Source organism: Lactuca virosa, chromosome 5 (assembly GCF_052849685.1).
Source record: "Lactuca virosa cultivar CGN04683 chromosome 5, Lactuca_virosa_CGN04683_v6, whole genome shotgun sequence".
Taxonomy (NCBI): domain Eukaryota; kingdom Viridiplantae; phylum Streptophyta; class Magnoliopsida; order Asterales; family Asteraceae; genus Lactuca; species Lactuca virosa.
The window spans coordinates 144976384-144989592 of NC_136430.1; positions in this window are offsets into that span (position 1 = coordinate 144976384).

Below are 13209 nucleotides of genomic sequence, written 5' to 3' on the forward strand. Positions count from 1 at the left end.
TTCATCAACTCTTAATGATCTGTACAATCAGTTGAAAACACACGAAATTGAGGTAAATGAAATTGTTGACGAATCGAAGTTGAATTTGGGAGGTCCATTAGCTCTTGTATCAAAGATTTCTGAGAAAGAAGCTGAAAATGGTGATTCTGAGGAAGAAGAAGGATTCATCATGAATTCGGATGATGAAGCAATAGCATTTTACTCGAATAATCGTGTTAAGAAATTTTTCAAAAAGCCGTTCAATTCGAAGACTAAGCTTGCTGAGGTGAAAGGAAGTTATATGAGTAAAAATGTTGTTGAGGAGAAAAAGAAAGTTGAGAAGCAAGATTCGAAGATAGCTGAAGGAAAGGGTGAGAAGAAGCTGAAAGGTGATGCTGGAATAGATTGTCATTATTGCAACGGTGCTAATCATCTTGCGAATGACTGTATGCTTCGGAAGAAGGATGAGAGTAAGAATAAAGTCAAGGATGAGGCATACTATGCAGAGAAGCTTGAGGTGGTTCGTACTAAAGCCAAGAATTTGTCATTGGTTGCAAAGGGTGAGTATGAGGATGAAGATGAAACTTATTAAATCTGGTCATCCGGGTCAGACGATGAAGAAATGAGGAATCCAACGCATGGATCGATGTATGCGAAAATGGAGGAGGATTCAGCTGACGAGGAATTCAAAGTGAAAGGATGATGCTTCGTATCTAAAACGGCAGACAAATCTCCAATGACAACAAAGGTACGTAAAATTCTCGAATCCTTTAATATTCCTACACATGCTAATGATTATGAACCAATTTCTTTTGATGAGACGGTTACTTATTTTGATTCAATTGTTGTGTCTGCTAGAAATGAGGCCAACAGGTTGTCAATGGAGTTCATAGAGGTCAAAAAGAGATTAGACTTGAAAATAAGCAAAATTGAATGTTTGGAATTACAAATAACAAATAGTATGTGTGATAGGGATAGGTTATCGAGTGATGTTAAACTTTTGCTAGCACAAAGTAACGTTTATTGTAATTCTGCTAAACGACTTTATAGCAAATTAACTGATTTACATCATTCATGTGATATAAGTAAAGAACAACATAGAAAATTACTACCTTTTCTAGCATTCGAAAGAGCCAAGGTAGATAATATTTCGTATGATTGTGAGCAAATAATAGCTGATTTTGACAAAGTTCCTCATGATAGATATAAATATGGAATTGTCAAAATTGATGAATGTCTTGATGCGAATGAATTAGTTAACATAGTAAATGATACTTTGACTAAATCTGAACAGATTCAAATTTTGAAAAAGACTGAGAATTCAACTTCTGATTCTCAATCTAATTTTGTTGATATTGAAGATAATTCTGACAATATTAGTGAAATTAGTGAACTTGAAGATGTTGATTGTTCTCAGTTGTCTGTTGTTAATGTTGCATCAACATCTAAAGGGAAAGAAAAAGTTAAGGATTTGATGGTTGAAAATGAAACTGATATACCCTCAACTTCGAAAGTTTGTGATATAAACTTCGTGGATCTCAAAGACAGCCAAACTGATGATAGTGATGATGAAGATGACGAGAAAATTTCGAAGGAAAAGAAATCTTCAAAGGAAGAAGAAACTCCTCGAATAGTGGTTGATCAAGTGTATGGTGATACACAAAAGTTCGAAAAAGTAATGAATGAAAAAGGTGAACACTATCTTGAAACGAATATAGTGGTTTATCCAAATTTCAAATGTACAGATGATGTCATTTTTCCAAATCAAGTTTTCGTAACTACTGGAAATGTTGAGAATATCAAACCAGAATTAAAGAAGTTAGTTGAGGAGGATAATTCAAAAACAACTGAAGAAGGTTTTTTCGCAAATCAAAGCATAGTTGAAAACAACTTAACAAAGAATTCGTATGTGTTCCAACGTCAAAAACCACAAAGACAATGGGTTGAAAAATCAAAAATTGAAAAAGAGTTTTCAAAACAAGTTGTAAAGGAAAATGAAAAGGTTGTCAAACTAAACTCTAAGGAATTTAAAGATCAAATTGACAAATTTTCGACGGAACACAACATTTCAAAAAGACAAGCAAGAAAGAAAATATTTTGGCAAAATGTTGAGTCTCAAAAGATGTCTGAATCACAATCAACCAAAAATGTTTTCAAAGCTAAAAGTTCCTCTTTTTCAACAAAACCTCAACAGTCATCTCATACAAATCATTCAAGGTCTGAAGTGAATAAACAAACAAGGTTTTCGAAAGTTTCAGAAACTAATAAATCAAGAGCATTTTCAAATAAATCTAATTCAAATCAACAATTCTTTCAACGTCAACATTTTAAATCAACAGTTGATACATCATATGCCCAATCGTTTTTAACAAATCCAAAGATTGATTTTGTTCCTCAAAAGCCAAATTTTCCTAATCATACGAAGAAAGAAACAATGAAAACTTTACGGGAAAAAGGAATGACTTCAAGGAAGAACATTGATCATTGGCTTGAAGGCAAAGGAAAGATGTATCAGTCGAATACATTTTCAAAGGAACAAATTCATGAAGCATATGAAAAGTATGTGAATACTTCATCAAACGGAAGTTCATCTTCTAAGGATTCGAACATATCAGTCAAAGCTTGGAAACCAGTACAAAAAGCAAAGAATGTTCATTCACAACCTCAGAATTCGAAGGGTAATGTTAGTGAACATTCGAAACCATCAAAATTTTATGTTTCGGTTCCTTTAAATGATGAAGTGAACTTAATTGATAGTCTCAAAATAAAGTTTTTGATTGGGTTAAAAGTTCTTCATTACATTCGAAATTGAAATCTAATTTCCAAGGACCCAAAAAGCCTTGGGTACCTAAATTTTTCCACTGATTGCAGGTACTATGTGACGAGCAATATGATAACAAGTGGTACATTGATAGTGGTTGCTCTCGTCACATGAATGGGAAGAAGGAGAATTTACGTGATTTTCGAAGTCTCAAAAATGTTGGAGTTGTGAAGTTTGGGAACAATCAAAAGTGTCAAGTCAAAGGATATGGGAAGATCACGAATGGACAATTCACAGTGAATCGTGTTGCATATCTTGAAGGTCTTCAACATAACTTGATCAGTGTTTCTCAACTTGTTGTGGGCACTGGCAATCAAGTTCTTTTTAATGAAGAAGGAAGTGTTATTTCGAATGTCAACACAAAAGAAGTGTTACTGAAATCCAAAAGGAAAGGTGACATGTTCACTCTGGACATCAATCCGATAGTAGGGAAACCTGCTACATGTCTTCTTTCGAAAGCAACAACAGATTTAAGTTGGCTATGGCATCGAAGACTTTCTCATCTCAATTTTCGAAACATCAATAAACTTGTGGTACAAGATATGGTAAGAGGTTTACCTGTTCTTAAATTTGACAATGATTCTTTATGTGCATCTTGTGAAGTTGGCAAGCAACATAAACAAGGTCATCCAATTACGATAGGTTCGAAAATTGTTGCACCTCTGGAGCTCTTACATATTGATTTGTGTGGTCCTTCAACAGTTTCAACTCTCAACAAGAAACGGTACATATTAGTTATTGTTGATGATTTTTCCAGATTTACGTGGGTTTATTTTCTCAGACTTAAATCCGAAGTTGCACAAATCATGATTGACTTTATCAAAAAGATGGAAACAACATTGAAGAAGATTGTTCGAAAAATTAAGAGTGATCATGGAATTGAATTTAAGAACAATGTTCTTGATTCATTTTTGGTGGACAAAGGGATTTCGCATAATTTTTCATCTCCATACACACCACAACAAAATGGTGTTGTTAAACGAAGAAATAGGTCTCTATGCGAAGCGGCAAGGACTATGTTGGCATATGCGAATCTTCCACAATACCTTTGGGCTGAAGCTGTATCTACTGCATGTTTTACTCAAAACAGATCTTTCATTCATCATCGTTTTAACATTACTCCATATGAAATTCTTAACTATCGAAAACCTAACGTCAAATTTTTGCAAGTTTTCGGATGCAGGTGCTTTATTATGAATCTCAAGGATAATCTTATGAAATTTCAAGCAAAAGCAGATGAAGGGATTTTCTTGGGATATTCGCATAATTCAGTTGCATACCGTGTGTTGAATAAAAGAACACGAAAAGTTGAAGAAACTTTTAATCTTACATTTGATGATTACTACGTTAAACAAACTACATCGCAGTTTGAAAATCATCCTATTCTGCAAAACACACACGATGAATCTGAATCCTCACAAACATTAGATATTGATTATGATTTAATTTTTGGAATTTCAGATCATGCTGTTGATGCTGAAATAAATGCAAATGATAGTCATCTCTCTGAACTAACAAAGCTTACTGATGATTCAACATCAAATTCTCCAGAGAAAGGCGAAAGTATGCAAAACAATCCAGTGGAAGGGGAGCACTTGGATTCGAATACATTAGATGACGAAGAGAATTCTTTCGAGGGGGAGAAAGAAAGATTGAATGATGATGTTGAGGGGGAGCATAATGTTGAGGGGCAGAATTTAGAAAACATTGAGAATAATAATGATTTTGATGATGTTTGTTCGATTGTAGGCTCAGAAAACGATGATATATACGAAGATGCACCTTTGGAATTTGATCCAGCATATCCGCCAATGGAAAAATGGACAAGAGATCATCCGAAGGATCAAGTGATTAGGAATCCACAAGAGGGAGTTTTAACAAGAGCTCAAATTCGTGCAAAGAATGAGGTATTGAATACTCATCAAGAATTTTGCATGTTCAATGTTTTCATATCTAAAATTGAACCAAAAACAGTTATGGTTGCAATGGAACACTCAGATTGGGTTGTTGCAATGCAATCTGAATTATCTGAATTTGAACGAAAGAAGGTTTGGAGATTAATTCCTAAACCTGAAAATGTTTCGATTGTCGGGTTAAAATGGATTTTCAAAAATAAAACCGACAAAGATGGAAACATTGTTCGAAACAAAGCCAGACTTGTTGTTAAAGGATATTCACAACAAGAAGGAATCGACTATGAAGAAACTTTTGCCCCTGTCGCAAGACTCGAGGCGGTTCGTATATTTTTGGCTTATGCAGCTCACAAAGATTTTGATGTTTATCAAATGGACGTGAAGTGTGCATTTCTAAATGGAGAGCTTGAAGAAACTGTTTACGTGGAACAACCCCCAGGTTTTATTAACGAAGAATATCCTGATCATGTTTATGTTTTAGATAAGGCAGTTTATGCTTTGAATCAAGCACCACGAGCATGGTATGCAACTCTTACATCATTTTTGAAACAATCTAAATTTAAACAAGGATCTATTGATCCCATATTATTTCAAAAGAAAGTGGGGGAATCATCTAATCCTTGTTCAAATTTATGTTGATGATATTATTTTTGGCTCAACTGACCCTGCCTTGTCTAGAGAATTCGAAGATCTGATGAAAAGCAAGTTTGAAATGAGCATGATGGGAAAACTTTAATAAATTTTCTTGGACTGAATATTCGTCAAAACAGAGAAGGGATTTTTATTAATCAGGAAAAGTATACGAAAAATCTGCTACAAAAGTTTGGATTGACGAATTGCACAAACTTACGAGTTCAAATGGCAACGGGCATAAAGTTAACACCGTCGTTAGATAAACCTGCAGTTGATATAAATTTATATAGGAGCATGATTAGTTCATTACTTTATCTTACAGCAAGTAGACCTGATATTATGTTTTCTGTGTGTAATTGTGCTAGGTATCAGTCTAATCCACGAGAACCACATCTCACTGCTGTGAAGAATATCTTTCGTTATCTTAAAGGAACAATTTCGTTAGGATTGTGGTATCCTTCGAAAACTGGGTTCTTTGTACAAGCATATTCAGATGCCGACTTGGGTAGTTGTAATCTTGATCGAAAAAGCACAAGTGGTGGATGTCAATTTCTCGATGGCAAATTGGTGAGCTGGCAGTCGAAAAAGCAAACATGCGTATGAATTTCAACAGCTGAAGCAGAATATGTGGCTGCCGCTGCTTGCACTTCACAAATAATATAGATCCAAAGTCAATTGCGTGATTATGAAATAAATATGAAAAAGATTCCATTATATTGTGATTCTCAAAGTGCGATAAGAATTATTCATAATCCTGTGCAGCATTCGAAGACTAAACATATAGCTCTTCGTTATCATTTCATCAAAGATCACGTGGAGGATGGAAATATTGAAGTACATTTCGTGAAAACAACTGATCAGTTAGCTGATATTTTCACGAAACCTTTAGATGAAAAATCTTTTGTGAAAATTATAGAAGGACTTGGAATGATTGATGGAAATTCTGTTCCATGCGAAAAAGGAGAATGATGGTTGACCATGAATGAATCAGAGGCGCTGAATAAAAGACAATGCAAAGTCATTCAACATTCAGAGGTTAACTGTTCATAGTCAACGCTTCGACCCCTTCGAATTCGCACATTTGTCACTTATTTTAAGGGTTGATTTAGAGGTTACTGTTCATAGTCAACGCTTCGACCCCTTCGAATTCGTATATTTTTCACTTATAAGGGGATGATAAAATTTCGTGTTTTTGTAACAAGTACAATATATTTTAAATTTTCGGAAAAAAAAACCAAAAAGATTTTCATTTGTTTTTGTCTTGTCATTTAATTTTCGAAAATTCAAAAATTCAAAAAGATTTTCGTTTGTTCTGTCTTTTCTTTCGAAAATTTCAAAACAACAAAAATATTTTAATTCTCATTTCTTTTTAGTATTTTGTTGCATATTATCATGGAGATACAGAGGGGATTATGCTTGCAGTACTAGGGTCAGGTATATTTTTCGTATGAATCGATAAATTTTTCATCATTCGAACTAGTTAGGTTGTCCCTAGAAGCATGATGCTGCATGTTGTCCAAAGCCTCCATGACTCAATGTGTGTGTACGAAAGCCTTAATGAAATTATTCATACAAAAATTTCTTCCCAATCAGGATTATATTCACATTAGTCTCTGAGCTACCTGACTCTTCTCAAAATGAGTTAAGAGTTTTCTGTTCTGTCCAAATATAACAGAGGTACTTTTCGTGTCTTGTATCAATCTTTTTCCTCCATAAAGTTCTTACATGATCACACACGAAGACATATGTCCGAGAGGTCTCCGATCAAACCCATTGAGACTTAGACATATCAAAAATATGTGTTTATGATGTGACATCATGAGACCGTGATGAAAGTGAAACCCAATTTTTATTATTTTTTTTAAGGAATTGACGGGGAACTAAGCTCCAGATTTTCACGAAACTTTTGTTTCTGTACCAAAATTCGAAACTCCAAATCATATTCATTTCGAATGAGTGGTCTTGATCAAACATTCGAAACCCACGATGTTTGTTACCCAACAAGATCCAACACACAAATTTTTTCTTGAATATGATTTCTGTGTGGTATTTTTCTACGATGTTTGACTGGGAGATCAGCTGGTCTTGATAAAGGAAGAATGGAGGTTTATGACATGGTTGCTGGCATCTATTATGATCTTCAAGTGGATTATTCTACACAGTTGTGGAAGGAATTTCAAAAGGGTGTAGAACACACGAATGCTATTCATGGTATTTCGTGTGCAAGATACTGGAGCTTGATTTTGCAGTATTTTTACAACAAGGAAAGGATTTTGGTACCCAATGATGAAGAAAGAGCCGTTTTTCAATCATATCACTATCCGAAGGATGTCACAGATAGTGCTGAAGTTTTTCCATCAGTTGCTCGTATTCCTGATGCAATTCTTAAAAGAGTTGATCCTTCGAATTCTGTTTTGATAGAATATTTGAAGACCATTGATTCAACAGTCGAAACTGGCATACTATTTGGAAGAGATGATCAGAAATCCAAGAAGACGAAGAAGAATGAAACTGAGTCAAAATCTTCGAAATCTCCAAAGAAGAAGCCTGAAACCATTGAAGTGTCTGTTGCTGAGACTCAAGTGATTGAGCCGATTATTGAAGAAACACAAGAGAATGTAATCATTCCTTCGAAGACTGGTATGTTTCAAATAATCAAAATGAAGTCATCCCATAAAAGCAAGTCTCTTACACACAAAGTGGTTCGAAAACCTCAAATCACTCATCAAGGTGTGTTATTCGAGAAGTGCCAGCACCTGTTTCTCCGGTGTCCAAGAAACGAAGGGCTGAGGATATGGCAAAACATTTGTCAAAGAAAAAGAAGAGGAAGACCCGAAAACTCGTGATTTCTACTGAGTCAACAGACGATGATGGTGAAAGAATTCGAGAAACCCCAGAGTTCACTCATCTCACAGAAAGTTCCACTCCTAAGAAGACAGTCGTCATACCACCCGGAGATTCGATTGCCAAATCAGTTTCTGAGGCGGTTCGAACTTCAGGCATCCCTGCACACGTATCTAATACGGATGCAAATGTCGATATGGGTGATGGAGGTTCGAAAAATGATGATCAAGTTAAATCTACTTCTGCTCCTTTCGAAAGTATTGTTTCTTTACCCTCATCCACTATTCCCATTACATCTACCACTGATTCTCCTACATTCGAACACATTATCAATCAACCATTCACTTCTATTTTTTCTTCTCAATCCACTGACACACCCAAACCGACTTTGAATGATCAAGAAACCATTTTTATGGAGACAAAAACTGATAATGAGGGGTTTGGAGGCACGTTTGAGGAATTAGAATTTCTTGACGAGGAAGAAGAGTTTCCTGATCATATGCTGATGACCATGAAGCAGTTTAAAATTCTGAATCAGAAATTGAATTCAATAATTCAATCTCAAGCACATCTAGGGGGTGGTTCATCTGTTTCTAGTTTGAAGGTTGATTCACTATTGCAATTGCACGAAGCCAGAGTTGTGAGCAAAGTCTCTGGCATGATTACTGATTCTGAATCTCGAATTTTGAAGAATGTTGATTATACTGATCAAAATAATGAACTTCGGATCAAATCTCAAAATTCAATGTTTTCCAGTGATGTGAAAAATTTGAAGAATGTCACAAAGGAAAGGCATGTTCTTTTTGTGCAAGAAGTGAAGAAGGTCAGGGAGGATGTAAATTTGCAGATTCACGAACTTCGTGAAGACATGCAAAAAGAAGTTGCTACTGTTCAACAAGATTATGCATCCTTGAATCAAAAAGTTGATATAATTTGTGATGCAGTCACAAGATTTGTTAAATTGTACGAAAATTTGAGTCCGCAACTTACTCAACTTTCAACATCCGAAAGAACAAATTTTGAGGAAGTGATAACTTCGCTCAAGGAGTTAAAAGAAATTTCTGACAGACCGGTTTCTTCTTCCTTGATTACTCCTGAATTTTTATCATAGAAGTTTATCCAATTCGATGCCATCCTCAACAAACAACTTGCTCCTCTCTTTCGCATATCAAGCCTTCTTCGAAAAACAATTGCCCCACCTGTTTTCACAGGGGTGCAAGGGGGAGAAAGAAAACTGGTGAATCGAAGGCTGGTGGTGAAGATGCGAAAGTTGTAGGAAAAGTATTTTCTTCGAAGATCCCAACAACAAAGCCAGTTATAGTTTTTGCTGGGATGGTGACTTCAACAGTTGTAACAACATTACCTATTACAAGACCTATTTCGAAAGGAATTGTAATTGGTAAATCCACAGAGACTGGTGAAAGTGGTTCAAAACCAAAAGAGGCAATTGACAATCCAGCCTTGAAAGTTAAAGGGAAATCAACTGTAGTGGAAAAGTCGAAAGAGGAAAAGAAGGCTGAAGCAGAAGCTGAACTTGAAAAACTGAGGATTATTCAAAGCATTATGACTCAGCGTGCTAGTTATCCGAAGGGATTGGATAAAGGTGATCCAGCTAAACACTACAATTACGAAACAATTGAGGCCAAGGTTGCTTTTAATCACATGTATACATTCGAGAAGAAACCAAAGCAGAGTTATTTGGTCACGAATACAGATGCAAGCCAGCTGGATTTTCCGATAAACGAAATGATGTTCATCATGCCTCAGTTCAAAGCAGAAGAGAATTTTAAAGATAAGGATGAAGGTACACACATGAAAATTCGTTTTCATGCTGTTCTTGCAAAAGCCCCTGAGGAAGTATGGTTATTGATTAAAATCAAGAAAGTGATCAGTACGAAAAAGGATGTGATTTTCGAAAACACAGTCCAAAATGTTAAGTATGTGGTTGCCAGGGCAAATGGAAACATTTGTGAATTTACGATTGCTGATTTTCCATTGATGAACTTGTATGATCTTATACAAGTTCCATTGCTTTTAAAAGACAAATCATTTTCATTCCTTTAAAACACTAAGCCGGATGAATTCAAGCTTGGAGTTACTCACATCAAGATTTTTATCGAAAACTATTATGAGTGTTTAGCACTAACAGATGTGGAATTAGCTACTGCCAAAGGAATGGAAATAAAAGCACCGATGGCTCCTACGAAGACTCAGGCGGAATTGAAGAAATATGCTGATGGTGAAATTTGCCTGAAGCCTTTTGGAATGGTCTTCGCAGGAAAAGACAAAGGTGGAAAAGCTAAACGATTCTTATTCCAGGCAAGTGAAGTGGAGAGATATTCAACGTCTCAATATACAAACTTAATTGTTCGTATGAATCATTGTAAGAAGAACAATGAAGGAGATAAGAAAGAGCTGAAGAAGATTATCTCCTGGTACACAGAGATTCGAAGAGTGTTGTTGTATTCCATCACACTTCTTACAAATTGAAGACTTCGACTATGATTACAAAGGGGGAGATTGTAAGGGTCGAATTGTTGTAATTAGTCGAAGTATGTTTTGGAATCTTCGAATGTTTTGTAATGTATTTTACTAGGGCACTTTTATTCGAAGCTTTAGAGTCAATGCCTTAGTATATTTTTTGTACGCTTTCAGTTCCCTATAAATAGGGTTATTTACTAGAGTTAGATAAGAACTTTTACAGACTTGTCTATTGTACTCTGTTATGAATTCGAAAGCGTAATAGAGCATAGCAAGATCATATTTACATCCTGTCTTCAATCTCGCATTCTTACTTGAATTCATACTCTGATTAATTAAATACTCGATTCTTTGGTTCATCATGGAGAGTGTGCGAGTTTGGCTTACTTGACTACGTTTATCAAACTGGTAGGATGTCCACTCGTAGTTCTGGGCAACTTTTGTCCTAAAGTTCATGGTAAGACTCATACTTGATTCACCTATCATCACCTTATGTATACAAGTCGTATATAATTAAGATTGAAAAGACGTTCGGATGGGTGAATCTGCCCCAAGTCCACAACCAGATAAGGAACAGGAAATAAGGCGGAATCACACATCCTAAATCTGTAAAATCTTAATTATATACCACCCTCGCGTATACACTTAGCAGTGATAGGTTAACCACATGGGTCCTTAGTCTTTATTCTCGAACTTGACTTACTGTACGAGTGGTTTTCTCAGGAGATCTACTGGGGATACCTCGGGAGGGTTAGGGATTTTCAGAATATCCTTGGTGTGTTTCACTTTCAGTTTCTTGTCTACGAAGTAAGCTAGAAATGCTTGGTACCCCTCGCATGGGTACTTCTGAGTTTTGAAGCGAGAGATGATACGAAGGTTTGCGTTAGGTTTGTCGTTATAGATTGAAAGGATTTCGTCACACGGTCGTTTACGGAGAAGAGTATTTACGTAGCATAGAACATTGGTATGGTGAGGACCAAGTAAATCCATTTTTAAGGACGACATCAGAACTTCTTATCGTAGCGGCTGGTAAGTCGATTAGGAAGAAGTGTTTGTTAGAACGATGAACTATTCTATGTATATGTTTTCAATGCCTTCCAGTTTTATCCTTGTTATTACTACTGCGAACATTTTGTACCGCATTTAACGAGTACTAGCAGTACAAGTGTTCTGATAATTGAAAATAATTAATCTTCATAAAATAATCCCTACCAGGTCCTTCTATAATCGCTTGGTGTATACAAGTCATGTATAATTAAGATTGGAAAGACATTCGACTGAGTGACTCTGCCCTAAATCCACAACCAAAAAGGAATAGGAAATAAGGCAGAATCACTCACTCTAACCCTACAAATCTTAATTATAAATGACCCTAATGTATACACTAAGCCATGATAGCTTACCTGCAAGGGTCCTTAGTTTTTATATGACTGATGTGTCTTGTTCCGACGAGAGTGTAATTTATAATTATTTATAAAAAGTTTTAAGTTTTAAATATATATATATATATATATATATATATATATATATATATATATATATATATATTGTGTACCGCTGTTCACAGGGGTTCCGGGATAGTCTCTCCTGCGGTAATCATCAGTATTCTTCCATCTTCGTCGGAGTTATTTGATATTGGATAATCCTTCTTGAAGTGTCCAGTTTCGCCACACCTATAACAGGCCTGGCTTACTCCAATATCGGGGACCTGGGAGATAGGTTGTGTCGGTGCCCTATAGAAACGAGTAGTGTGCCCAGTCATGTTGCAGTTCTGGCAATGCATCTTCCGGAAAACTCCTGTATGATGAAAGATACATTTGTTACATTCCGGAAGGTTTCCAGCATATCGAATAGCGGGTGCTGGACTGGCAGGTGTGGTGGCAGCATGAACAGTAACTATCTGTTGTCTTTTCGAGGCCTCTTGAGTTAACTGTCTTTTCTTATTGCTCCCAGACTTTCTCTTATTGTCCCCTCTTTTTTTTGGCTTAGGAACAGGGGTGATTATTCCTTGGCGAACCCCATGGTCCACGAGTGTCTGTGCCAAACGTGAGAAATTTTGCGGCTATCACGTTTCCTTGAATCTGAGGAGATAGTACCCAGATGTATCTCTCTATCTTCTTGCTCTCCGGGGTAACCATCCCGGGGCATAGTACCGCTAGATCACTAAATCTATTAGTGTAGGCTATTATATCTGAACCTGTCATGGTAAGCTCCCACAGTTCTTGCTCTAGTTTTTGCACTTCGCCCCTCGGGCAGTACTCCTCAAGCATCATTGTTTTTAGGATTTCCCAGCCCATTGATTAGCCACTGCAACGGTCAGTGACTTGACATGGCCATTCCACCATTTCAGGGCTCTATCGCAGAAAGTGCAGGAAGCAAACTTGACTTTGCTCCCTTCTGGGCACGTGAAAATTTCGAAAACTGATTCTGTTTTCTCAAACCATTGCATTAGGGCAATGACCCCTCCATTTCCACTAAAGGATTTGGGTTTTCAATTCATGAAGTATTTATATGTACACTCTCTAGGGTGTCTGTGGC